The sequence below is a fragment of the Staurois parvus genome, unplaced genomic scaffold (assembly GCF_062004578.1).
Source record: "Staurois parvus isolate SC_StPar_1 unplaced genomic scaffold, SC_StPar_1.0 ptg000562l, whole genome shotgun sequence".
Taxonomy (NCBI): Eukaryota; Metazoa; Chordata; class Amphibia; order Anura; family Ranidae; genus Staurois; species Staurois parvus.
Window position 1 is genome coordinate 6,159,804 of NW_028318358.1, and position 27,482 is coordinate 6,187,285.

General features: G+C 42.2%; 1 protein-coding gene across 2 annotated transcripts in view; it reads left to right on the forward strand.

Annotated features, from left to right (window-relative positions):
• Window positions 1–22,298: 22,298 nt before the first annotated feature.
• The window catches only part of SMUG1 (single-strand-selective monofunctional uracil-DNA glycosylase 1), a 32,794-nt gene continuing 27,610 nt past the window's right edge, over window positions 22,299–27,482 (forward strand). Inside the window, exon 1 of one of the 2 annotated variants that reach the window (XM_089691418.1) lies at window positions 22,299–22,382. The gene's annotated coding sequence lies outside the window, so the exon portion shown is untranslated. The remainder of the gene's footprint in view (window positions 22,383–27,482) is intronic. The other variant, XM_089691419.1, reaches the window with a different exon arrangement.

A 27,482-nucleotide genomic window follows, 5' to 3' on the forward strand; every position in this document is an offset into this window, starting at 1 on the left:
CACAAATCTGCTTAACAGTGCCTTGACTCAGGGAATTAGTGGGTTAGTGCTTGATGGCCTTTAAACCCTTACAATCTAACAAAGCTTAAATACTAAGAAAAAAAAAGGGGGGTAGCGTGCCCCAAATGCAAAAGGGTGTCCATGGGTAGACTGAGCTGCGTATCTGTTCCCTCCGCCCTCTGAGATATAAATGAGATTTGGAGGTAGGGGAGCAGCACCTCAGGGAAGCGCAGGGACGTGTGTTGACTGATGAATCCTTCATAACTTCCTCCGTGTTGCCGGGCGGGTTCATCTGCAGGACAAAGCTATCCATCTCCTTTCCGCTCTCCCTGCAGCGCTCACCCCCACCTCTTCAGCTTTTCCTCCTCACTTCTCCTCTTCTGCTTTCCTCTTCGTTTTTTCATTAAGCTCATCTCTTCCTCTACCAACTTAATTTTCTCATCCCTTTCTCAATTTTCTACTCTTACCCTCCCTCGCTCTTTTTTCTCTCTAATCAACTCCAATGAAGGTTTGGTAGCAATCAATGAGTAAAGACCCACAAGGAGATCTGTATTGTTTCTGCTGCAAATGGGTTATCTGTGAAATGGTCTGCTGTTCCCCCTTCGGAGGTTTGGATGAAATATGTAGAGTGTGTTATCCAATACATATGCATTTCATTTGTTATGAAGCACAAAACACATTTCCAGACTCTGGCCCATACTCTGGATAAGTCATGGACACGAACTTCTCATTTCACCTTCTGAAGATACAAGAGCACAGACCCAAAATGCACCTGAACAGCCTAAACTCATCACATCTCTGTCTGAGTCACACCCTTTCAAATTCCAGGTGTATATCATATGTGTGCACATCTATCGGACACACAAGGGACATACAGACCTTAATCTTCTCCTCCTACACGTTCATTAGGCATAGATCTCTTGCACTTTCCATCGTAGAGATCCATCAAGGACACATACCTTGCAGTGATTCACCAGGGGCACATACTTCACACCCCATCAAACAGTCAGGAATGCCACGTACCTACGATTCTTGATTCCACTAGAAACAGTTGCATGCTTTCAGCCCTTGTCACGCACTTGACATACACACAAGTGTCACCCGTCTCCACAAAATCAGGGAAAAGTCTCCTTCCGAAACATTGAACAGAATTATCTCACATTTAATGTATCTAAGACTAAAGTACCACACTTTACACATGACTTAGCTGTTTGACAATCATGATCCACTTCCATTTGGACATACGCAACTACAGCAATAAGACACAATCCATACACTACATTATAATAATCCCTTGAATAGCCCAGAAGTACTCAGTCTATTGACTATTTACACGTCCTTCAGTAAATTCAGTATTAAGTGCAGCAATGTGCCCAAAGCTTGTCCATCTAAACTTTGGATATTTAAAGCCAAATCATTCTTCAGTAATGATGATTCATTGTTTAATCCTCACTGACCTACTGATAACTAGCAGGGAGTGAGAGAGGAAGAATATGAGGGAGATGTAAAGCATACTCATTTGCATATCTGAATATGATTTACATACATAATATTATAGTATTTCTAGCACTGTGTTTTGGTGCTCCCTAGCTGCTGGATTCTTTACTAAGCTTTCTCACTGTGGTGTGCAGGTGCTTTTTCCATTTACCCACCAATATTTAATAACTTTGATAGCAACTATGAAAAACGCAAAACCTTTACAGGAGGTGTGCTACTGGCATACAGGGTACATCTTCTAGTTCATCTGTCTATCTTTTTGTATCTCATTGATCTGTTTGAATCAATTCTTTGTTGGCAAAAAGACATGGCCACCATCACATTGCACTTCCTCTGTGGGGCGGCACAAAGAGGGGGATAGTAACAAATTCTAAGCAGAAGAAGATGGACAGACTACACACTTCATGGAAAGTTGAAAGAGTGGTGTGGAAACCACAAAACACTGGGACGCCAGAAAACAAGCCTGCCATACCTGCACATGGTAGGGCACAACACATGAAGAGTGCCCTATTTCTGTGTGGTAGTACCAAAAGAGATCTGTAAATTTAGTCGCATGATAAATGTAAAATTTTATTCCAAATGAACAACATGCAGTTTGAAAAACTAATGAAAATAATGTAACTATTGTTTTTTGGCATATGGAATGACACAGATTTCCAACTAGCAGTATGTATACCCCCAGGATTAATTTTGTGGGTATAGCTGTTTCTGTTATGTTGTGTATTTTAGAGTATTCACGAGATAAGCTTGTGCTGGCGGGTATTACTCTCTATTTTCTTTCTAATCTCCCAATAAACGTGAATGCTTGGGTGATCTAACCATGGCTCTTTATAGAAAGACTGGATCATGCCTGCATATTTAACCACTCAGATCTCTCTGGGTAGGAAAAGTACTTAGTAGTTTTTAAGGCTAAGTTCACACTTGTGCATCTGCATTTGTATGCATTTTTGTGTGTGTTTGAAATGTTTTTTGTGTACTTTTAATAAATAATAAATGCAGCAAAATAACTGCCTTCATGGAAGAAGGTTCCATAGGTATGAAAGGGCCCCAAAGACAATGTTAGATTGCTCTTGTCATACATTGTCACACAATGGCCAAAGCGCAACAAATCTAACAGGTGTGAACAAGGAACATAAGGAGCTGAATATTTATACTGATATACTGTATACAAAATGACTCATAAGACACTAAGGGGTTTAATTACTAAAGCTGGTTCACTCAGACTCTCCTGAACTTCTTCATAGAAACCAATCAGCTTCCAGGTTTTATTGCTAAAGCTTAACTGAACAAGCTGAGGTTAGAAGCTGATTGGCTACCATGCACAGCTGCACCAGATTCTAAGTGATCCAGCTTTAGTAAATAAACCCCTAAGGTTCAGGGGGGCTGTATTTTCAATATGAAGCTAAAGATCATGAACATGGACCTCAAACTAGCAGGAAAGTTCCAAACTAACCTTAGAAATGATTACCTTTTTAAAAGAGTAGTCGATTGGAACAGTCTTCCAGCAGGGGTACTGGATAAGTCAACAGTAAGTGAATTTAAAATCGCTTGGGACAAATATAGACCTATACTCCCCACAAAAAGGTAAAAAAAAAAAAAAAAAGAAGAAAAAGGGACAGACTAGATGAACCACTTGGTCTTCTTCTGTTGTCACTCATCCATGTTTCTATACTAGGGAGTATTGATATACACTGGCTTTTTTATATTAGTACATGCTTTGAAAAACACGGTGCTATATCATCCTCTCCTTTATGATGCTTCTCAGAAATCCTCACTTTAATACTCATTTATATTAGCACTGAAATTCTAAAGATCATTAACTTGCTCTGATTTTAATACTCATTTATATTAGCATTGAAATTCTAAAAATCATTAACTTGCTCTGATTTTCTCATGTGAACGCCTCTTTCCAGTCACTCAGAAAATGACACAGATGCCTGGCTTCAGCCCTTAACAACTCAGCAGTCTTAGTCAATAGATGGCGCTCTAAGTACAATACAGGGTCTCAGTTATACTGCATCTGTAAGTACACTGTGTAGGGGGAGGGGTTAACCCTTACTCTGTCTTACACCTTCACAAGGAATTGTATAGGCAGTCAGAGTGGAACCAAAGGCCTTTTTACCATATGATACGACTTTTTTTCCTTAGCTAGAAACATTTTCTTGTAATTGTGATTTGTCATGTTATTAATTAATGCAAAAACATACTTGTACCTTCATTTCTAGGGACTGTTTCTCATTTGCAACCAAATCCATCTGTCCCTCTTTCCTTCTTAGTTCCACCTCCATTTGCTCTGATGAATAGAACTCTGTAAAAGAAAAATGAAATATTTGGCTATCAAAATGTTTTACTGTGATAAACTTTTTATCCAACCCCTAAATTATTGCATTTGTTTTTCTGAGAGTCTAGTATAAAAAAGTTGTGGTGCAAAAAAGGACTTTTGGGTATAACCACTTATCTTTTGTGCATTAATATTTTATAGTCTATAGAACCATGGCATGACAGGTGTATGCTTTGCTTGCTATAATGTGTCCCTCTTTCCAGTCTTGGAAAGTGGAGAGGTATACAAAATTTCAAGTAATAATCTGCATGACACAAACTGATCGCTAATGGCTTAAAGCGGAACCTCACCTGAAAAGGGAAGTTCAACTCATTCTCCTCCCTCTCCACCTCCTCTGCCTGCATTGGAAGTTTTTCTTTCTGGGAGCAGGCACCTATTTCTGACAGGCACCCCCTCACATTTCCATTCTGCTCACCTTGGCAAGCAGAGCAGAGCAGAGCAGAAGTTTGCCTTCCCCCTTCCCTGCTCCCAACCAATGAGCATTGAGAAAGCACAGTGCATCACGTGCATGCGCAGTGGGAAACCGGCTGTGAAACACCAGGAAGTCACCAATGTCTTCCCACAAGCAAGATGGTGGTGCCAGGGACACAAAAACTGGTGAAGGACTGAAATGGGTGATGACAGCACTGGATCCCTGGGCTGGTAAGTGTCTGTATACAAAACGTCAACAGCTACAGTATTTGTATCTGATGACTTTTCATTGTTTTAGCTGACTGGAGCTCCACTTTAGGGCACCGATCCGTAGCAAAAACACAGTAAAAAAGCATGTGTGTTTTTATTGCGATCGCAGTGTTTTTTAGAGTGCCATGTGACTCAAAAACCGCAACACAGATGTGATGCATTTTTGCCGCATTTTCAATGCATTACAATGGGGTGGTGTGTTTTTTTTACTGGACCTAATATGCTCCAAAAATGTGGCAAGCAGGGTTTTTTACACCGCAACGGAAGCGCAACAGACCAGTGTGAATACTTATATAGACATACATAGGGAAGCATTTCTCTTTTCTTGAGTTTTTTTTTACATAAAAGCGCTTCAAAAACTCCTCTGTGTGAAAACAGCCTTTCAACATTGACAACAAATGACAACATTTGTTAGGTAAAGAATTGTATATTGTAAAACTGCAACTTTTCTGCCTCATCCATAAATATCCAAGTCAAAAATCAGTACTGCCAATAAATGAACTGCCATAACAAATGTAGCACTACCCCCTTAGGAGTTTTGGGTCCCCCTAAAACTCTGCACAGCCAGGCAACGTGCATTTTCCACACTTGTGCTTCCACACGCTGCATTCAGATTCAGTAAACAGTTCTTGAGCTTGATTCAGTGATTTTATTAATAGGTTAATCACCTGGATGGGGTTGAGGGGTGTATGGGATGCCTAAAGAAACTGCAAACTTGAAGACAAACTCCTTAGCAACCATGTACAGATGTGGACAAAAATAATCTCTGCTTTAACTATTTGCCCTCCTGAGGATTTCCCCCTCTTCCTGACCAGTCCATTTTTTGCATTACGGCGCTGTTTTATTTAACTGAAAATTGCACGGTCATGCAACACCGCAATTTACGTCCTTTTTTCCCCATAAATTGAGCTTTCTTTTGGTGGTATTTGATCGCCTGTGCATTTTCTATTTTTTGCACTATACAAAAAAAAAGACCGACATTTTTGAGAAAAAAAACAATATTTTTGATATTTTGCTGTTAAACATGTCCAGTAAAAAAATTTAAAAAATCAAATTTCATCATAAATTTAGGCAAAATATATTCTGCTTTGTCTTTGCTAAAAAAAAATCCCAATACGCTTAAATTAATTGGTTTACGTGAAAGTTATAGTGTTTACAAATGGCGGTATAGATACTGGAATTTTTTTAAAGTTTTTTTTCTACTAGTAATAGCGGCGATCAGCAACTTATAGCCATCCAGAGCAGTGTGCCTGAGTTGACAGGGAGGAGGACTCTTAGTAAACAAAACAGTCCTCCTTCCCGTTGGTGATTGTTGGGAGAGTAATTACCGACCAGGACCCAGTGACTGACAGTCATGACCGTGAATGGTGGCGTGAATGGAAATGCAAAATCACATATATATACATGTGATTTTGCGCACCCGTGCCGCCCTGTAGCAATATTTCTGCTATAGGGTGGTCAGGAAGTGGTTAAAAGCATTCCAGCGCTTTGGTTTGCCTCCTCAGACCCCAGATGAATCCTCCTTTTCACCCAGCTGTACTGAGAGTATTCCCTGAGCAAGGGGGTCCAGAAACTGCCAATTTAGCACAGCAGCCCAAAATGAGAAGTAAGTTGGGTTTTCTGCCTAACTGCCCTCTCCCCTTATGTGGCCCAGGGGGTGTCACACTGTTCTTCCTGAGAGCTCAGTGGGTTTGTGGCTGCCTTCCGGCCTTTCGCCAGGCTCGCTCCTTCCCTGCTGCTCAGGATGTCCTCCCTTGGAGACAGTAGTACAGTGGAGATCCTCTTCTCTAGCATCTGCTTGTAGGTAGTCCCCTTCCCAGGCTCCCCACTCCAGCCTCTCACTCCATCTTCTGCATGACACTCTCCTGACTCTGCACAGGCTCTGCCAATTTTGAGGGTTGAGGGTTGCCCTGAACACCATGCCCAGCATCCTGCCAGGGGATTGGCCAGGGTCCGTTAAACATACAGATCTGAGCCTCCTCCACCCCTCTTTCAAAAAGTTCTCTAAGTTTCTAGAAGAGTGGGAGGGCTCCAGAAAACCTGACCTGAGCCTTCCAGCCTGTCTTGAGATGAACTCATGTCTCACTCACAGGCTGACTCATCCCCAGGCTGCTACTTAGCTTCTGCCTAAAAAAGAAAAAAAAACCAAACAGCTATCTAGCTAACCTGGAGAGCGTTACAGAAAAATTTAATGGGTGTAATCCGAAAGGACTAACACTTTTTTTTAGGAAAATTACACAACTGTGATCTTCCCAAGTAACAACATATTCTTTCTGATCTAAGCAGCAGTATAGTGTGGCTATTTATGTTGTTACAGAGAACTAAATTTGTCCAAGCCAGTACAATATAGCTCATACAAAAAGCATTTATATTCACATAAGTCCACCGCTCTATCAGAGTTCATCGCTTGCAATGCTACTTATGAAACCTGGCATTAGGCAGTGTGGGGTTATAATAGTAAAGCTACCCATACATTTTTAGATTTCTACATTTATAGAATTTGCACTGCTGGCCACTGTATACAGACAGCCGCAGCATCCATGGCTACCTGAATACAATGACGCTGTCGAACAGTGTCTGCATCTGATAAAATCCAGTAAGTAGGTGCAGTCCGCTGTTTCCACCGTAGGTGGTGCTTTCCCTGAGCTGTACCACAGCCTGGAGAGGAAGTCAGAAGGAGAAATCTAGTTTCTCTATGGTTTCCTGGCCCCTGAAGGCAGCGGTCTGGTTGGCTGCGCTGCATTCAAGTGACCCTTGGTGGCCATCTTGGGTTAGCAGAGGTTTTGTAGGTCACTGCCCCCAAGTTTTGGAGTGCACTTGCGTGTGGGTAGACCCTTGGTGGCCATCTTGGGTCAGCAGAGGCTTTGTAGGTCACTGCCCCCAAATTCTGGAGTGCACTTGCATGTGGGTAGAGCAGGATCAGGTACTATGCCTGCTAGGGACAGATCTAGAGGCAGGGAAAGGTTCCCGACAAGGAGGGAAAGCAAAGGACTCGCAGCTTCTCTGAGCATCTTCCCACTAAGGTACAAGATGGCCATGTTGCACTCTGCCCCTCAACACAGGTGCTGTCAGTTCAACTGAAACCTGCTCTTTACTTGCTGTCGGGACCCATGAATGTTTCCAGCTGGGATGTATTCCCATCAGGTTGTTTTGACTGTCCGCATTGCTCCAATACAAGTTCTTTTATCGCTCCTGGACAGTGTGTGTTATTGCCACCACACCGAGTTACACCTCACCTACAGACTTGTTAAGCTTATGGTGCCAATAAGGTCACGAATGGCTCAAATTTCAAGTATATGGCTAGTTTTAGCATTCATGCCTTGCAGCACTGGAGATCTAGGTTCCATTTCCTGTAGGAATAATATCTGCAATGAGTTTGTATTCACTGCCATGCTTTTTCTCTGAAGGTTCCAGTTTCCTCTCATAAATAGTCTGTGTTTCTGTATGAATCTTAGAGTTATGTTTAAGGTTATTTGAAGACAATGGCTGATCCAGGCTGTCTATACACTTTAGGCCCCATTCCCACAAGCACAATTTCTACTGTGCCTGCCATCGTGCTGCAATGCATGACAATGCAAATCACATTATTTTGTATTATGCCTGTTCACATTAATGCAACATAGCGCAGTGTGATTTATTTTTTTTCAAAGTGCAGGTACTTCTTTTGGTGCAGCACAGTGAGTTTTTGTCCCCCTAGATTTCAACGGGACATCATGATAAACTCGTGATGCATTTTTTATTCAACAAGCAGTTTTCTCCTCCTACAAAAAAACACATGAAGCATGAAATCGCACTGAAAAAACGCAAGATTATGCAGCAGCACTAGTATGATTCTAGACTGAATGTGCATCAGAATTAGCTGGAGAAATGTAAATAGTCTCGCAACCTATAAGGGTAAAAAGTGGCTGGTGCAATCAAGTACTTTTTCAGAACTCACCAGCTAAAAAATTCAGGACATCTTACAAAAATTATATTCATGGCACTCCACAGGTACTCATGGGAGTCTGTCAGATCATACGTAATGTTCTTTCTTCTCATACTCTAAAAAATGGAGCTGCGTGTGTTAATTTATAAAAATGTATTCCCCAAAATGGATCATAAACTCAACTATTTGCAAGTTCTGCATCCTAAGGACCCTTTCACAGGAGCCTAAAAAATGGACAGGTGGAGCTGATCGGAAGCCCCATGTGGGTCTATGGGCAGGCTGACATTAAATAGACTTGTGTCCATTTACACCCACCTACCTCAGAGTCCATCCAGGTCCAAAAAAGAAAAATGTTTTTCCAGACCTAAACGTGACAGATCGGAGATAGCCTGATGTAAACGGACACAAGTCTATTTACATCTGGCTTCCCATAGAGCCATCATGGGTCCACCTCTGTCCACTACGTAAATGCGGACACAAACTGAACAGGCACAGATGTAAAAAAAAACTGACATCTGTCCCATTAAGCTCCGATTTAGCTAGGGATCTGCCCACAAATACAGTGCTGAACAGAGCAGAGCAGCACCATGAGAAAGGATCCGAATATATAACTGCCTGTGCAAATGGTGCTCATTTTACAAGGTATCAGAGACCTCAACTGCAGCTCTTGACATCCCCAATAGGTCGTGCATATTATTCAGTATATATAATGCAGGTGTTGTTGGTGACTGAGCACATACTGCAATACACGGGAACATATTACAAGGGACTGCCAAAGATCATTGCCATTACAGTCCCATTAGAAATAATCATCACTCCCACTACTGACTGCTGTGGCCCAGAGTCACAAAACAAATCCCAAAAGGACCACAAAATGGGCACAAGTGGTATTTACTATTTGCAAGGTACTGGGTTTCTGTCCTAGATTATAAATTAATAGTACTATATAGGAACTATAACATACCCACTATGAAATTATTAACAGTAGCTGTTCTTATGGGAAGAACACATTTCACTTTATTTAAGAATTGAAGATGTGCCAACTTTTTTTTAGTGAACAAACACAGACCAGGTTCCAGTAACTTCACTTCAGTATATTGAAAAAAGCCAAGTTGTGTTAGGTTATTATCATTATGGTTGCTATTCAGGCATGCTATACACAGTAGAATTACTTGATTAGATTCATGTTATGGCCCACACCTATTACCCATGTTTGTTTGGATAATAGATCAAGACTATGTATACATAGTACATGGTATACATTCCACAAATGCACTAGCAGGTGAAATAATTTTTAGATCTTGTTCTAAAGGGGGTTCCACTTGCAGAAAGAAAATGAAAAAGCCCTGGTTTGTACACTGTTTTGACTAGCAGGGGTTCTTACACCCAAGCCTATTAACATTCAGCTCCTCAGAAATTATTACAGCAGATTATTCAAAGTGGAGAACAGCTGATCAATAGAGTTTCTAAGCACTAAGTCTACACTAAGTGCATATGTCTATGTTGCAGAAAGCAAAATGTTGCAATGGATATGGGTAAGGCTGACAGGCAAACCATTGGAAGGATTATGCTAATCCATTCCTTCCATATTTTAAAGCTCTGCCTTCCCACCCAAATAATCTTCACCTTCTTATCTTTAAAGCACAACTCCAGTTTGGACCAAAATTGTTAATTGGATCCTCCAGCAGCCTGCACACTCACCTGCTCATCAGTCTTCTTCTGTGTTAGGCTAAGTTCACACTAGCTTGTTTAGCAGGCGTTAGACAGGTGTTTGCGAAACATTTGTAATGCTCCTCAAACACCTATGACAATTCTACACATGGCAGCACACAGTGCTGTTCACACTGAAGCATTAGCATCACAGCAAAATTGATGCCTCATGTGGAGTCAGAAGGAGTTGAAGCCTCCCATTCAAGTCTAAGGTGACACTCCTCAAACGCCTGGCAGGCATTTGCAAGGTGGTTGTGGAGCATTAATACCATTAAACTTCATTATAGGCGTTTGTGGTGTGGTTTTAAAGCTTGGAAAAAGTCTAAAAAGTGCGCATAGGGCATTTGGGGAATGTTTGAGGAGCATTAAAAATGCTTCCCAAACACCTGTCTAATGCCTGTCAAATGCTATAGGGGCATTTGGCAAGAGTTAGAAATTAGTCAAGTGTGAATGAGCCCTTAGACAAAGCCCCACATCATTCAACCCACTTCCTGTGTGCCCAAGGCTCTGCCCCCACACCCCACCCCAAATTCAAAGTAAAAATGCTACAGACAGTTGGGCCACATCAGGCTTTTTCATAAACCCAATATAATCAAATAAATATCATAGTGATGTGGGGAGGTGCAGATCCTCCCTGCATCTGCAGCAAGTAGGAGTAGGATAATAGGAGTACAGAAGGATTATAGGCTAAATATTGCCAGTAAAAAGGGGACTTATGAAAAAAAACTAATTTTAGGGTGAGCTGACATAGTTGTTACATTAACTCCTCCATAATCCTACTGGCAATGCCAGATTAACAGACACTAGGAGTGTTAGGACCTGTGTTGACAGACTTTAGGCTTGTCAATACCATCCATTTGGATCGCTTCTAAAATCATTAAGAATTCATCGACAGGTGCAGTTGACCTCCTTCTGACCTGCATTTGACCTGCTTCCAGTGGGTTTTGCGTTCCCATAGACTAGGATGGGAAAGCAAAACCAACCTTTACAAACACCAGTCAACATAGGACCTTTCGGGTCTGAACAGAAAGAGTTAAGTTTGTATATAGTGTACAGTCTGCTCAGTGATTCTGGAAGAATCCCGGCCTCTCTATCCTATGATTAGTACCTGTGGAGAAAACGAAGCCAGCTGAAGGCTCCCCTCAGCAAATGAACAGTTACTGAGAATTACATCCAGTATGCATGAAGACGACATGGAGTGGTATTGTGCGTGTTTACATACAAGAACAAAAATAGAATTATAGACCCCCTCACAAGGGGGTATGCTTCCTGAAGGGACGAAGACTGACAAAACAGGGCAGTTCCCTAAATCTGTCATGTTGCCCTAACATGATCAATGGGTTTACATCACTGTTGTGGTCAGTTAGATATTTTGCCCTTATAGAAGCCTAGGTGTGCATGTCATTTGCTGAGTACCCTAATGGGTTAACTATGGGAGATCTCACAATAAAATCTTGGCTACAACAATCTTGGTCATGGATTGGCAGTGAGAGAGATGCTCTGCGCCAGTGTCACACACTTGCATGTGTTGCATGATGGATCACAAGTGCAAAAGCAATGGTCACAGGAGTCTTGCCAACATACCATCCTCTAACAGTTTTGAGGGCGCTTGCAGTGTTCCTTCTGAAGGACCTAACACCAAGAGTCTGTATCACTGTCCCCTGCCTGAGTCACAACATTCACAAGAGTCCTCTTTAACCCCTTCAAGGGTGGCTCCTTCCTCCTTCTGAGGCAAAGAGGAAAAACTACCGTATGTCAAAATTCATTGGAAAGAGTTCAACCATGGTTACTGATTCAGAAAGTAGGGACCACAAGCATGCTTCCATATCCTCTCCTCCAGAGTCCATCTCTGTTCATGAGGAGTCTCAGTCTTCTGATATGGCTTCTATGCTTAAGGATACAATTTAGATATGCACGTGCCTTGACTTGTGTTGTCTAACCTAAGGTTACCATCCTGGGTTTTCTTAAAAACCCCCATCCTGTTAAAACCTTTCGTTTGCTAAAAATATCTGTTACAAAAACATTTCCTGTGCACTCACTTTTACAGCCCTTTTTGCACAGTTAAGGGGTTTTTATTCCTCCCAAGAATTTTACCCAGCAATACCCTATTTAGGATGGGTTCTTTAAAAACTGGGCTGTCTCTGTTGTAGATCTGACCTTAGAGAGACTTTGACTGTCCCTTTAGTGGACATTTCAGTGACCCAGCTGATAAGAAGCTAGAAGCCCTTTCCAGGTTCTTATTCTTCCTTGCTATCCCAGCATTACAACCTGCAATTGCTAATATGCCCATCTGCTAGACCTTGGCTGTCTGATCCAAGGATATGTCTCGGGATCCTGGGTCCATTATCACAGATCCCTCTTTCTCCCACCAACTGCAGCTCAAGCCTGTCACACTGCTCTCCTGCATTGAAGGGATGGTGGATATTATTTGTCAAATATGTAAAATGAGTCTCCTTTCGGTACACATTTTTGGCTCCAATCAGTGCAAAAAATGTCTTTTGTATATGCCCTTTGAAGGGGAACGTCTATTTGGCAAATTCCTGGACAACTTTATCAAGGATGTCATGGGGACAAGAGTAAGTCCAAAGCTAAACCCAAAACTTTTGCCATAAGCCCTGAATCCTCCAAACCTGCGAGAAAGTCCTCCTCTCAATGTGGGGACGTCCTCAATTGTGAGAGTGGGGGATGCCTGCTGGCTTTTACAAGCCACTTGATTCCTGAACATTTCAGATATTTGGGTCCAGAATGTGGTATCCAGTGGATACAAGCTTTCAAACCCTGCCTCTGCCTTTCTTCATGTGGCCCAACCTACCAACATCCCTGCCTGTTACACATGTAAGCTAGTGTGGCAAAGCTCATGAGCCACAGTGTATCTTTGGAGGAGCAGCATTGTCACTCTTGGACAAGGGGCTAGGACTACTGAGGTGTTCTGTAGATCACAGAGATAAACTTGACAGTGCTAAGAACAATTCTTGAGATAATGCTGCAAAGTACACAGGACAGCACTTGACTGTTTTTCAGGCTTAACACGTATTTATGCATTTGAACAAACTGCTTTCAATTGTATATTTACCACACCAAAAGCACAGTGAAAGGTATGTACTATACACTTGCATTTTACAAGTACGCATTTTTATCTAGATTTTGGTATAGTGGCAGGTTCACTTTTAGCAGAGGGGGTTTTGTTTTTCACATAATTGCAAATTTTAGAAAGGATTGTAAATTGTATACAATGTGCCAAATCCAACAAAGGGAAACCTTGACTTCGGAAATATATATTTTTTTCATTGGAGCACATTAAAAAGATTAAAACAGACACATAGGGGTTTATTTACTAAAGCTGGAGAGTCCAAAATCAGACTCCCTTCTGCATAGAAACCAATCAGCTTCTAACCTCAGCTTGTTCAATGAAGCTTTGGCAATGAAACCTGGAAGCTGATTGGTTTCTATGCAGAAGGGAGTCTGATTTTGGACTCTCCAGCTTTAGTAAATAAACCCCATAGAGTACACATCCTAGGACGTGACAGAATTGTTTGCAGATGTGAGAAAAACCCCTCTGAACACATACAGGCGGAGTATAAATTTGAGGGATTTATTGATTAGAGCAGATCCTAGAGATATAGTGCATTTATAAAGTATTCAGACCCCCTTCACTTTTTTCAATTTTATTATGTTGCAGCATACTACAGTTTAAATTATTTTTTTTTCTCATTAATCTACACTCAGTTTCCCATAATGACAAAGTGAAAACAGAATTTTAGAAATGTTTGAATTTTATTAAAATGGAAAAACTGAAAACTCACATTGGCATAAGCAGTTAGACTCTTTTCAACAACACTTGAAATTTAGCTCAGGTGCCTCCCATTTCTTTTGATCATTGCTGATATCTTTCTACACCTTGATTGGAGTCTACCTCTGGTAAATTAAATTGATTGGACATGATTTGGAAAGGCACACACTTTCTATAAAAGGCCTCACAGCTGATAATGCATATTGTACCAGAACAAAAGCCATGATGACAAAGGAACTGCCTGCAGAGCTCAGAGACAGGATTATTGCAAGGCACAGATCTGGGGAAGCCTACAGAAAAAATTCTGCAACACTGAAGGTTCCTAAGAACACAGTGACCTCCATAATTCTCAAATGGAAGAAGTATGGCACAACCAGGACTCTTTCAAGAGCTGGTTGCCCAGGCAAACTGAGCATTTGGGGGAGAAGGGCCTTAGTAAGAGAGGTGACCAAGAACCCAATGGTCACTCTGACTGAGCTTCAGAGATCCTGTGTGGAGATGGGAGAAAGTTCCAGAAGGAACCATCACTGCAGTCCTCCACCGATCTGGGCTTTATGGCAGAGTAGCTAGGTGGGAAGCTTCTCCTCAGTGCAAATCACATGAATGCCCTCTTGGAGTTTGCAAAAAAGCACCCTGAAACAAGAGAAGACAGGGATATACCAATGTGATGAGATAAAAGAGAAATGTGTAGTAATGTGACAGTGACATAGTGCTAAATTATTTTTAAAGTGCTAAAATGGATCAGAAAGACATTGCACTGCAGCATAGCATATTGCATACTGATTTTGATATTTTTGTTATGTAAATGCACACTCACTGTCCAACTGTTTACAATAAAGCAGATGGTAAAGATAATGTCTAGTATTAACCTTTCCTTCACAAACCACATACCCTTGAATTTACCCCTCATGATCAGTAGGATATCCCTTGCCGCTGTTGTGCCTTGGGATAGGACAGAAGTCATTTTAATCTTCTGTAGTATCAACTCTACAGAGCCAAGTGTCCTGTCAGTACTGCATATAATGAAAGTGCCACCCATTCTGTCCTTGGCCACAACACAGCAATTGTTGCCCATTGATTTGAGAAATGTAATCTTGCTAATGTATAATATAGGGAGGTAGGGGTGCACCATTGCACAACTTTGTATTAAACTAATAATTTTCTTTTAATGCATTTTATGAATGGGAATAAACACAATCACAGAACATTTGAACGGGAATCAACACAACCACAGAACTTTTAGCGTTAAACAGGGGTGGATTTACTAAGAGCAAATATACTAAGCACTACAAGTGTACTTGCTCCAGAGCTTAGTAAATGAGGTAAAGCTTCACTTTGCAAAGAATACCCAATCACATGCAAGGAAAATAAAAATCAGCATTTTTGCTTGCACATGAAGGGATGAAAGAAATCAGCAGAGCTTTCACTCATTTCAGAGCCTCCCTCAGATCTAGAGCAACTGCACTTGCAGTGCACAGTATATTTGCCTTTAGTAAATTTAGTAAAGCAGTTTGTTCAACTCCAAGGTGGTATTCAGGGGAGAAGGGCATTAGTGGAGTGTTAGTCACTGGAGAAATGCATCTGGTTTTTAGTATTTACCTGTTGCTCATTTAACAGGATAGACCTCAGCACTGGCTCAATACATACAAGAAGGTGATGGTCAGTGGGAAGAATGCTCCTTACACCTGTGGACATTGGGAAGAATTATCCCCTTATGGATAGCTAAAAAGATCAATGGTGTCAGTGGGAACTTATCTGACAAGCAGAAATTGCTCATTGCTCAAGGAACCCCTACCAATCTCTGAAGGAACCCTAGGGTTCCATGAAACCCTGGTCTAAAGGGATCAACTGTCCAGCAACCAGTGGTTATGAATGTACAGCTGGCCAAGGAACAGAAAGAAATTATCTGCATGACTCTGGCCACTATTCTCAAATAAGTAATGAACCCTTTGTTTTTAGTTTTGTGTTGTAAGACATATAGTTGCCTTCTGCTGTAGGGAGCTTCTATCCTTCACATTAGTTCAGTGGAGGGCTTTCTGGAATCTTTTGGCCCACCTCACCATAACAAGTTCAGTTAGACCTTCTCGTTGCTCCACAAGCTCTGCTGCAATAAAACTAGTTTCAAAGCTTTGCACTGATGATGGGCAACAAGTATGAAACTGTTATATGCAGTTTTGATTAATTTACTTTATAATATTAGGTTGTGCCTGTGCCATGAACCAGACATTTTCAGTGTACAGTTGGCCACAGGACAAAAAGGATGATATCCCTGGCTCCAACCAATATCCTGAAATGGGGAATATACCACTTATTTCTGTGAGTTGTGGTTAAAGTTAGACATGTACAGTAAATACCTCTGTTTTAAAAAGGCTCTACTATGCTTCATGTGAAATGAAGATAAAAAGGCTATGCCAAAACCCAGACTCCTGAGGTAAACAGTAATCCTTGTAAATGAAAGGAATTACACATTTTTATTTCTTTTCGATAGATGATTATTATGAGTGAACATATTAATGAAATATAATTTTACCTCATGATCCTTAATGTGCGAGTTTGGGGCTTGAGGTTAAACATTCTTCATCCCTGGATTCTTCTTCTTCGATAGCTTTCTATATTGAATTAAATATTTAAAAATTCAATATACCTCTTTCAGGATGGGTCATTAGCAATAATTTTAAAAGTGATTGTAAAAAATGCTGAGACCAATTGTACCTCACAAGAACCATCTGAATAATCGGTATCACGATGAAACTCATTCACATTCGACTGACCAGCAGCTGCCTCATCCTGAAACACAGAAATTAAAAAAAAAAAATCTAGAGTACCCTAGCAGTCTGGGCTATCTTAGAATTTAAAAATAATTTAATCAGTTTCCATGTTTTTCTTCAAAAAGTATGACTATGACAAACATAAGATATATTTAACCAATTATAGTTCACTAATAGAGATATAAAAAAAAATCTACAGTGAAAGTTAGACTAAGGGCTGGTTTACAGTACTAGTAAAATGCCATGTTTTACTGTGAAGGTAAGTGTCGATTACTGTGGGCTATGCCTACCGCAGAGTACTGTTCACTTTTTTTTTTACTTTATTGAAATGTCACCACGGTGTGTCACAGAAACACAGAGAGGAAAGGAGCTGTACTGCACTGCAGCTCACTGACTGCAGCTCACTGACTGCATATAAATGTGAACAGAACAAATACAGAAGAAAACAATTATCCTCAGTGTCTCTAGTGAGACTAGGACGTGGAAGGAGCAGTGCTGCAGTTGGGACAGCATTGGATTGGTGGGAGAAGGCCAGCAAGTGTTTAGGGATTGGGGAAGGGGGATAGGAAAGATAGCAAGGGTTGTTTTTTACCTTAAAGTGGTTGTAAACCACTACATACAGTATATCCCGTGAATTGATAACCTCAGGTGCTACACAGAGATGACACAATTCTTCCTACATAATTTGTACCCGTCTATCGGCAGTCTTTTCTACATCTGTTCAAAGTGCTGAATTTTAAAAGCTTGTCTGAAAATTCAGAAAAAAGGGGGCGGAGAGAGAGGGAGCTGAAACTACACTCTGCAGCGCTCAATGAGGTGAGCTCTGAGAGCTGACTGGAGCGAAGAGACACATCCCCCTCCACAGGCTCCAAGCTGTCAATCTGCTGGAGCTGCCTCTGCTATCACCATTTTTCTCTTGGTGTCTGGAAAATTTGGTAGAAGGGACTCATGGTGATAGCAGAGGAACGAAGCAAGAGACAGAAATGATACCTATTGCTCCTAATTGAGACAAGTACACACTATAAAGGGATATGCTTTCTTCATATTTCATGTGTGAGATTTACAACCACTTCAATACAGGGAATGCATTAAAGCAGTAATAAACCGCACAAAAACACCCAGGATAATGTCATAGTGCAGGATGATGTCATAGTGTGATAGTATGCAGCGCATACTAGCACTTTCTGACAGACCTACCTTAAAATGAAGCCCTCCAGTGGCACGTTGTCACCGCTGCTAGGGTTTCCATCTTCACCTGGTCTTCCTTCAGGTCAGTTCAGGCCGCTTAAATGGCCAAGCCATGATGATCTCACTCACATGCACGGGAGTCACGGCTGCAGCACAGCATTTTGCATGGACAGCACCTTCCGTTCAGAGTGCAGTGCACATGCGCCAGTGACGTCACCAGCTCCTACTAATGTAAATATTTCCTAAACGGTAGCATGTTATTATCATAGGTTTACCTGTAGGTGTAAATCAAAAAGTGGATTTTACTACTACTTTAACCACCTCCAGTCCAGGCCATTTCTGGCACTTCTTGTTCACATGTAACAATCAGTATTTTTTGCTATAAAATTACTTAGAACCCTCAAACATTATATATTTTTTTAAGCAGAGGCCCTAGAGAATAAATTGGTGGGTTTTGCAATTTCTTATGTCACACGGTATATGCGCAGCCATTTTTCAAAGCAATTTTTGGGGGAAAAAATACACTTCTTAAAATTTTAATACAAAAAAAAAAAATACATAACCCATTTTTTGTAAAATATTAAAGATGATGTTATGCTGAATAGATAGATACCAAACATTTCATGCTTTCAAATTGCGCATGCCTGTGCAATGGCGTCAAACAACATACATTTTACTACCCGTAGGCAACACTTTAAAAGCCTTTACAGGTTACCACTTAAATTTGCAGAGGAGGTCTGATGCTAGAATTACTGCCCATGATCTGACATTTGCATTGATACTTCATGTGCATGGGTCGATCACTGTTTGCGTGTGCACTGGAGAAACACACAAGAGCACGGGAGGACAGGGGGCACTTTCATTTTTTTTTTTTTTAATAATTCATGTATTTTTTTAATTCTTACACTGTCAATTTATTTTTTTTTATAACTTTTTATTACCGTCACAAGGAATGGAAACATCCCTTGTGGCAGCAATAGGCATGTGACAGGTGCTCTTGAGGAAGAGATCTGGGGTCTATAAGACCCCAAATCCCTCCTCTGCACGTTAAAAACACCAAGATCTGTGTTTCTGAATGCTTTTATTTTTTTGAAAATGGTGCCGTTTACTTTCACGTAAACTGGAAGCAATGTCAGGTCAGTGCTTCCGATTTACTATGACAGAGAGCTGATCCCAGCTTTGTTCGGCTGTCCAGCCAGCCAGTGTATGTACTGGCTGGTCGCTTGGGTCGCCCAGTGGAACCGGAAAGCCCGAGCAAGCCGCAGAAGCTGGAGGGAGGTGCTCCTGCTGCTTGTAATAGCTGCAGCTGCAGGCATCATCCCAGTAAAAGCACTGAAAGTACAGCGACGTACGGGAAATCTGTTCCCAGGAGGCCGTGCTATCCATGAGATTAGTAAGTGATCGGATGCCCAAACTCTTTCTGACTCTAGAGACACTGCATGCAGACGCCTTTACACCTCAGTACCAAGAGATCTTTGCTTTGGGCATTTACCACAGCCTGTTATCTTCCCTGAATTACCATTACTCACTACTGTATATGGGCCCCACCATTACTAGCAGAAGGTTACTATCACATCAGGAACTTTAAACATCTCAAGACTATTTCTAGTTAAAGGAAATTATATATACAGTATATATATATATAATTCTTTGCATTTCCTATTGTGACGTCAATGGCCCAGAGGGAGCTGATAAGTCAACAATCCTTTTCCTTCCCCTCTTACTGCTGGTGTTGCAGTTACATAGCTACAACATACCATTTGTGACTATAATCTGTTAACCGTTTTTATTTGGTTGTTATCATTTTATCAGAGTTTTACTTTTATGTGTTAATTGGGGATGCACCTCGTAATCCTTCATTCTGTGGTCTACTCTTTTGGACGAGCTTAATAATCATGCCTCTTGCATTATTATTTCATACTGTTGAAATATATCTGGACCCAGAGAGTCAGGAGGCTTGCAAAATCAGGGCAACCACTGGGGACAAGCATTATCAAGCGGCCTCTCCAGGGGTAGCGCTACACATGGATGATTGAATTTGCTTTGAAATATAAAGTAAATTTCATTTTTGTTTTGTGGTACTCAGATGCAGTGTGGTTATACTTTAACCATTTCCCGTCCACCCAATGCCTATAGACAGTAGACAGCATGCAGTGCCGATGTGCACTAACGTACCTGTATGTCAGCCCTCAATCGGCGGCTCCTGCGTGTTTCAGTGCACACACCATGAGTCCAACAATCACATTATTACTGTGTCTGAATGGTTACATGGTTTTTTACCATGTGATTGCTATGTCCAATCACATAGTAAACAATAGAGAAAGTAAAGATTGGTTCTCTCTGTTCACACTTTGAGAGCAGAGAAGCGATGCTGCAGCCTATGAGTGTACAGCAGCCTTTCAGGCTGCATGTACACTCACAGACTGCCATGCCAGACAGCCCTAGTGTCCCTGATCACTGCCCCAGTGTAGTCCCTAATAAATAATACAGCTAGCACCTGCCCAGTGCTCACAAAACCACAGCCATACACCAAACCAATGTCCTTGTTATCGCCATATTCTATACCCAGAGTGCACACTCTGTGAGCCTCCAAAGCGGGATGACGTACATGTACGTTGGCACACATTGACACTGCTTCCTGTCCATAGGCAATGGGAAGTGGTTAAAGTACCGCCATACGCTATACCAGCACCCTGATCACTGCCATATGCCATACCAGCGCCCTGATCACTGCTATACCCCATACCAGCACCCTGATCACCGCCATATGCCATACCAGTGCCCTGATCTTCATATGCATCATACCAGCGCCCTGATCACTGCTATACCCCATACCAGCACCCTGATCACCGCCATATGCCATACCAGTGCCCTGATCTTCATATGCATCATACCAGCGCCCTGATCACTGCTATACCCCATACCAGCACCCTGATCACCATCATAGCCCATACCAGCCAGTACCCAAAAATGAAGAATACAACTTGGCCTGAATTTATGAAGAAAGATTTACTTACAAAATTTTATAACAAAAACTAGGCCAAAAAAGTTTCTTTTTCAAAAATTTTCAAGTGGTGACCAAAAGAGAGCTCTATCTGTATATATATCAATTCAGTCATATCCGACCCTTGGCGATTGCATGGACCGTCACTTGTAAGCGACTTTTTCCATGAATTTTCTTAGCAATTATTTTACAGGGTAGGTTGCCAGGTCTTTTTAGACAGGAGCCAATTAACCCACGCAAACACAAGGAGAACATGCAAACTCCATGCTGGAGGCGCCATGGTTGGGAATCGAACCCATGACCCAATTACTGCAAGGCAGAAGTACTAACCACTAAGCCACTGATATATATAAACACAAACGGTGTTGCATGACTGAATAATTGTCAAAGTGTGGCAGCGCTGAAAGCTGAAAATGGGTCTGGACTGAAAGGGGATGACTGGTCTTGAAGTGGTTAAAGCAGTGGTCTCCAAACTGCTGCCTGGAGGCTGGATGCGGCCCTCTGCTTGCTTTTATCTGGCCCTTGCGGCACTATTTCATCCATTGGCACTAATGATGGAGAATAATTCCCTGCACTGACACCAACGATGGGGCACAATTCCTCTCAGTGACACCAACGATGGGGCACAATTTCACCCAATAGAGCAATGTTTCTTCCCACTGAGGTCAGGACCTTTTCTACCAATGGACACAGTCTGACCCCCCATAAATTCTGTAGGACTATATTCTGTCCCTTTGATTAGAAAATTTAAAGACCCCTGCTCTGAAGACTAGACCTCCCTATAAAAAAAAAACAGTTCAGCTGTGTCTGTACACTTCCTGTAGCTGCAAAGTCCTCTGGGAGTTGTAGTCAGGAAAAGGGGGCGGGATACTGACAAAGCCAGGCCTCCTCCTCTCCCCGTGCTCCCAGAGCTAGTAGCAGCGGCTGTAGACACGGGGAGGTGGGCTGGGCGGAAATGGGCGCGGAGAGCGGCAGGACATTAGCACAGGGAGGTGATACACAGATACTATGTGATGTGACGCCATAAGAAGGTTATACTCCTCTAGCTCCGTGTGTTGGCTCCCCAGGCAGTGTGGAAGGATACATAGATACAGACGGCGCAGGGATACTCTGTGCGGCCGGAAGTTCTCATGTTCCAGAGCGGCATTGTGTTTACAGAGAATAGTCCCGGATGTGTACATGCGCTGCTGGGAATAGTGTACAGGCTACCTCTGTCCCTGTGCAGTGAACCCGTCTGTGTCTACTTCCCCCCCCCCTATAATGCTGAGTGTAATAATCACACTGACATCGCGCGTGTTCTGTACACCGCCACTCCAGAGCCCGCCCACCCCCGTTCAATTCTGGCGCGTCTTCCCTCCGGCCACTTAGAGCGGGCGGCTCACGTGACGCGGCAACGTAAGGCCCGGTCACATGACCCCGACGTCACCGAGGCCCCCTTTTTTATGCTGGCTGGGAAGCGGCTGTTGTCGAAGTGCAAGGTAAATGCCATAGAGATAAATGACAAGGACGTGGGCTGTGAGAGGCTGAGGGCCGGGGAGCTGTCATTCTGTGCAGTCTTCACCGCCACATATACCCGGCCGCAGACTCGGCCATTGTGGTGTAGGAGCCTGTGTAGTGAGGAATGTTTATCCGCGGTGCATTGTGGGAGCATGGCTGGGAAGAGCCAGCATTGTTCACATTTACTGAGAAATCCTGTGAGCCCGGGCACCAGCGGAGCCACCCTACCCGGCAACCTCCGCCTGCCCACGGCTGACTTCTATGGATGGTGAAGGATTTCTGAGTAAACGTGTCCTGGAGGAGGAGAGGGTTAGGGTTGCCACCTCATCCCTTTAATACCGAACACATTAATTACACCGGTTACGGGGCTGATTAAGGTGGTAATCGCACCTAGTGCCTTATCTGCATGACATTGTCCTCAGAGCCCGTGTAATGATTGTGTTTGGTTGTAAAGGGATGAGGTGGCAACCCTAAAGGGGCTCCCTGCCTGCACACACTGGCCCCTGCACACCTGGATGATGCGCTAATGTGTGGTTTTCAGCTTTTTGGTTTTTTTTTGCATAACGGCATGCACTTAGATCCATTGCCCTGTGTGCCACAAAAGCAGCAACGTAGCTCACAGGGCACTCTGCCATGTTCCAGTGTGCTTCTTTATTTGTTTTTACTGTTTATCGTGTGACAAAATGTGCATTTCCTGGCAGTATTTGGGGTGCCGTTAACAATTGGGGCCCATTCATACTTCGTGTTTCCTAAACGTGTAACACACAGGAAATGCGTAGTTCAATGTGTATATCATACGTTTCAGGCACATGCTGCCAACGCACATAATGCTTGCAGTGTCATTAGTGGCACCCCAAACATGATGTGCATTTAATTAGTGGTGCCCCAAACGTGTGTTTGTTTTAATGGCACCCCAAACGTGCCTTTGCAATGCGTTTTAGTGGAACCCCAAACATGATGTGCATTTACAGGAATTTCTGTGTTTAGTTATTAGTGACACCCCAAACAGGATATATGTTTGTGGTGCATTTCTGGGATTGTTAGTGGCACCGTGAGCAAAGTGCCTTTGCAGCATGTTTCTGTGTTTATTAGTGGGACCCCACGCAGGATGTGCCTTTGCAGCATGTTACTGTGTTTATTAGTGGGACCCCACGCAGGATGTGCCTTTGCAGCATGTTACTGTGTTTATTAGTGGGACCCCACACAGGATGTGCCTTTGCAGCACGTTTCTGTGTTTATTAGTGGGACCCCACGCAGGATGTGCCTTTGCAGCACGTTTCTGTGTTTATTAGTGGGACCCCACACAGGATGTGCCTTTGCAGCACGTTTCTGTGTTTATTAGTGGGACCCCACGCAGGATGTGCCTTTGCAGCATGTTTCTGTGTTTATTAGTGGGACCCCACGCAGGATGTGCCTTTGCAGCACGTTTCTGTGTTTATTAGTGGGACCCCACACAGGATGTGCCTTTGCAGCACGTTTTTGCCTTTAATTGTTAATGGCACACCAGACATGATGTGTTTGCATCTCGTTTCTGCATGTTAGTTGCACCCCATACATGTGCATTTGTGGCACCCCAAATATGATATGCATTTGCTTGTGGAACCCTAAACATGATGTGCATTTCTGCATTTGTTAGTGGAACCCCAAACATGAGGTGCCTTTGTAGCACATTTCTGCATTTAAACGCTAATGGGACCCCACACTTGATGTGTTTGCAGCATGTGTTTTGTGTGTTAGTGGCACCCCAAACATCATGTCATCATGTGCCCTTGCAACAGTGTTGGATTGTTGCACCCAAAACAGGATGTGCACTTGTTAGTGGCACCCCAAACATGATGTGTTTTGCAGCATGTTTCTATGTTTATCTGTTAATGGCACCCCAAACATGGCTAGCAAATGTGATGCGCAGTTTGCCATGTGGCAAGCGGGCATTGGAAAAACACACGTTGGTTCACACCCAAAAAAGATTCCGGAGCTGCTTTGGTGTGTCTAGGTCAGCCCATTCAAGTGAATAGGCTGCCCAATATGTGATGCACAAAAAAACAGGAGCGGGAACTGTTCACACCTGCATGACACAAAGCTTAACCAATTTTTTTTTTTTTTTTTTAGCGTTTTTTTTTTTTCCCCCCCCTACTTTTTTTTAGCATGGCAGTGTAGGGCAGCTTATTCACTTGACTTGCATTATGATGAATGGCACTTAAACACACATTCAGCGATTTGCTGCCTGTGCAGTTTTCTTGTGTGCGTTTCTGCTATGCTCTTGTGTAAACAGGGACTGAATGATACCATAGGAACACCCCCCTCCCCTTTTTTTTTTTTTTTTTTTTTTTTTTTTTTTTTTTATGCAAGATCCAGGAACATTCAGATGTGAATGGACCCTTTAAGCCATATTCACACCTGAGCATTCCAGGAAGACAGGCAGAAACATTTTGTTTCTGTCTGCATTCTCGGAAATGTGACTGTAGTGTCGTTAATTCTTAACTGCACCATTAAGAGAGTGCAAGTAGAAGTCTCATGAAAAAAGCGAAACACAAAATGCACTTGATTCAGTGTCAAAAATAGGTAATGGAGCTAATTTGTCATTTTTTTGGCAAGTGAAAAAAGGGCCCCATTCACATCTGCATAACTTGTTATGGTTTTGGGCAAAATGTGCTATAAAAGGCCATGCAGGTGTGAATAGAGCCCTAAGGCTGTATTCACACCCGTGGTGCATCCCCCCCCACCCCGGTGGCAGCTTAGGGCAGTTCTTTCACGTGTATGGGCTGCCCTATGCACAACAGATGCATTGAAGTCGAGGAGCATGTTTTCGCATTCCGAATTGTATGTTTTTTGCGATGTGAGAACACGTGTTTGGGTTCTATTAACAATTAATGGCACTGCCAGCACGACGTGGTTTTCGAGCATTCTGAGAATGCTTGGATGTGAATGGGGCCTTTAAGAGCTCATGTACACTGCAGCTGCTAAACTGAAGTTTAGAAGCAGTTGTGCCATTTTTTTTTTTTTTCCCCCATTTTCCACATTTTTACTGGATATGTTTTATAGCAAAAAGTCAAGTCGTTTTTTATTTTTTCAAAATTGTCGGTTTTTTGTTTATACACAGATTTTTTTTTTTTCTTTCACCAAAAGTAGAGTTACTCTTTAATATGGGCTAAAAAAAAAAAAACCCTGAAAAATGCTCAGATTTAGTGTTTTCAGACATTACCATTAAAGTCTGTGGGGCCAAAAATCCTTCATTCTGCCTAAAAAGTAGCTTGTGTAGGTTTTTGAGCGACAGATGTCCAACTACAAGCAGTAAGATACTTGTAGGTGAACTGGGGCTATTGAAAACATTGGGATTTGGCTTTGAGTGTTTTGGAGCTTTGAGCTTCAAGTTACATAACACTCAGCTGTGAGTGAGGCTTAAGGCTAGGCTTACACCTGTGCATGTGCTTCTTCATGTGGGTTTTTTGTGCATTTTTGCACATTTTTAAGCGTGTTTTTAAAGCGAATTCATGTACTTTTTGTTTTTTGGCAGACGAGGAGACTGTTAAACACACAAGCCTACCAAAAATAACTAAAAACGCATGCATATGTATTTTCCATTGACGTCTATGGTGCCAAAATCACACCTTCCTGCACCAAAATAAGGGTCTGCACCTCTTCAAAAACGTGCACTGCAGGAAATGTGTAGATCTGAACAGGCCCCATAAAAAACAATGTAAAATGAATTGTCATGCATTACAAATCACGGGGACTTAGGCTAAGATGTGAACAATATGATGGTGATCAGTGCATTGAAAACCATTTCTGTACATACAGTACTTCTCCACCTCTACATGGATGTATCCTCATCTATCTGCTCTTCTTATAGTATGACCCTCCCTCTTAGATTGTAAGCTGATCCTTCCTGTATTAATTTGTATTGTAGCTGTACTGTCTGCCCTTATGTTGGAAAGCGCTGTGTAAACTGTTAGTGCTATATAAATCCTGTATAATAATTAAATATGATCATACTGGATGTATATAGTGCACACAGTTTGCTCAGTGTTTTCAAAAATAAATTGGGGTCAGCACTGTTTCCTCTGTGCACTGATGTTTGATTCTCTTGCCTGTAGCGAGTGACTGGAAGATGGCAGGAGTTGGACCGTCATGTTGTGCGATGCTGAGACAAGATTTATAAGTAGATGCAATGCTAGCAGATGGCATTTACTTTGCTGAATTGACAATCACCATGCTTGTTAATAAAATGTTTTTTTTGTTTTTTTTTTGTCCTTTTGTACATTTTGGTGCTGCTGATCATCTGCAACCTCTTTACACCCATATCCTGTGTACATGTACAGAAGCAATGGTTGCAAGGCATTTCATTAGCTGTCCATTAAAAGAGAAGTATGGCCAAAGCTTTTTTTGGATCATACTTCTCTTGTGAATCACAGAAGTGCCTGTTCATGTGGGCTTTCTAACCAGGTCTGCCTGTCCATTTTGCGTGGGGACCTGAGCAGAATCCCCACTGGGGTCCATGGGCAGGCTGTGTCTGTTTACATCCACCTACCTCCAAGTCCAACCAGGTAGGACTACGTCCTCCATTTTTTTTCAGACCTAAATATAATGTATCAGAGGTAGCCTGATATAAACAGACACAAGTCTGTTTATAATATTGTCGGGATCCACTGGTTGAGAGCTGGCTCCACCTCTTAATATGCATCTGAGAGCCAGAGCCAATTGCGCCTTCCCTAGCCCGGCGCCCCAGTGAGTACTGGAGGAGCAGAGAATGATGACTGACAGTCACTGCTGTCTACTTCAAGCAGACTGAGAGCTGTGCCATCAATCATAGGATAGCTGCAGCATAGAAGTGAGTAAGGATGTTTGTTTTTTTTCATAACCCCACACTTTAAGCACTTGTCTCCTGAGGATTTACCCCTTCCTGACCAGGCCTCTTTTTGCTACTCGGCACTGCACTAATTCAACTGATAATTTCGCGGTCATGCAATGCTGCACCCAAACTAAATTTACGTCCTTTTTTTTTTTTTTCCCACAAATTGAGCTTTCTTTTGGTGGTATTTGATCGCCTGTGCGGTTTTTTTTATTTTTTGCGCTATAAAAAA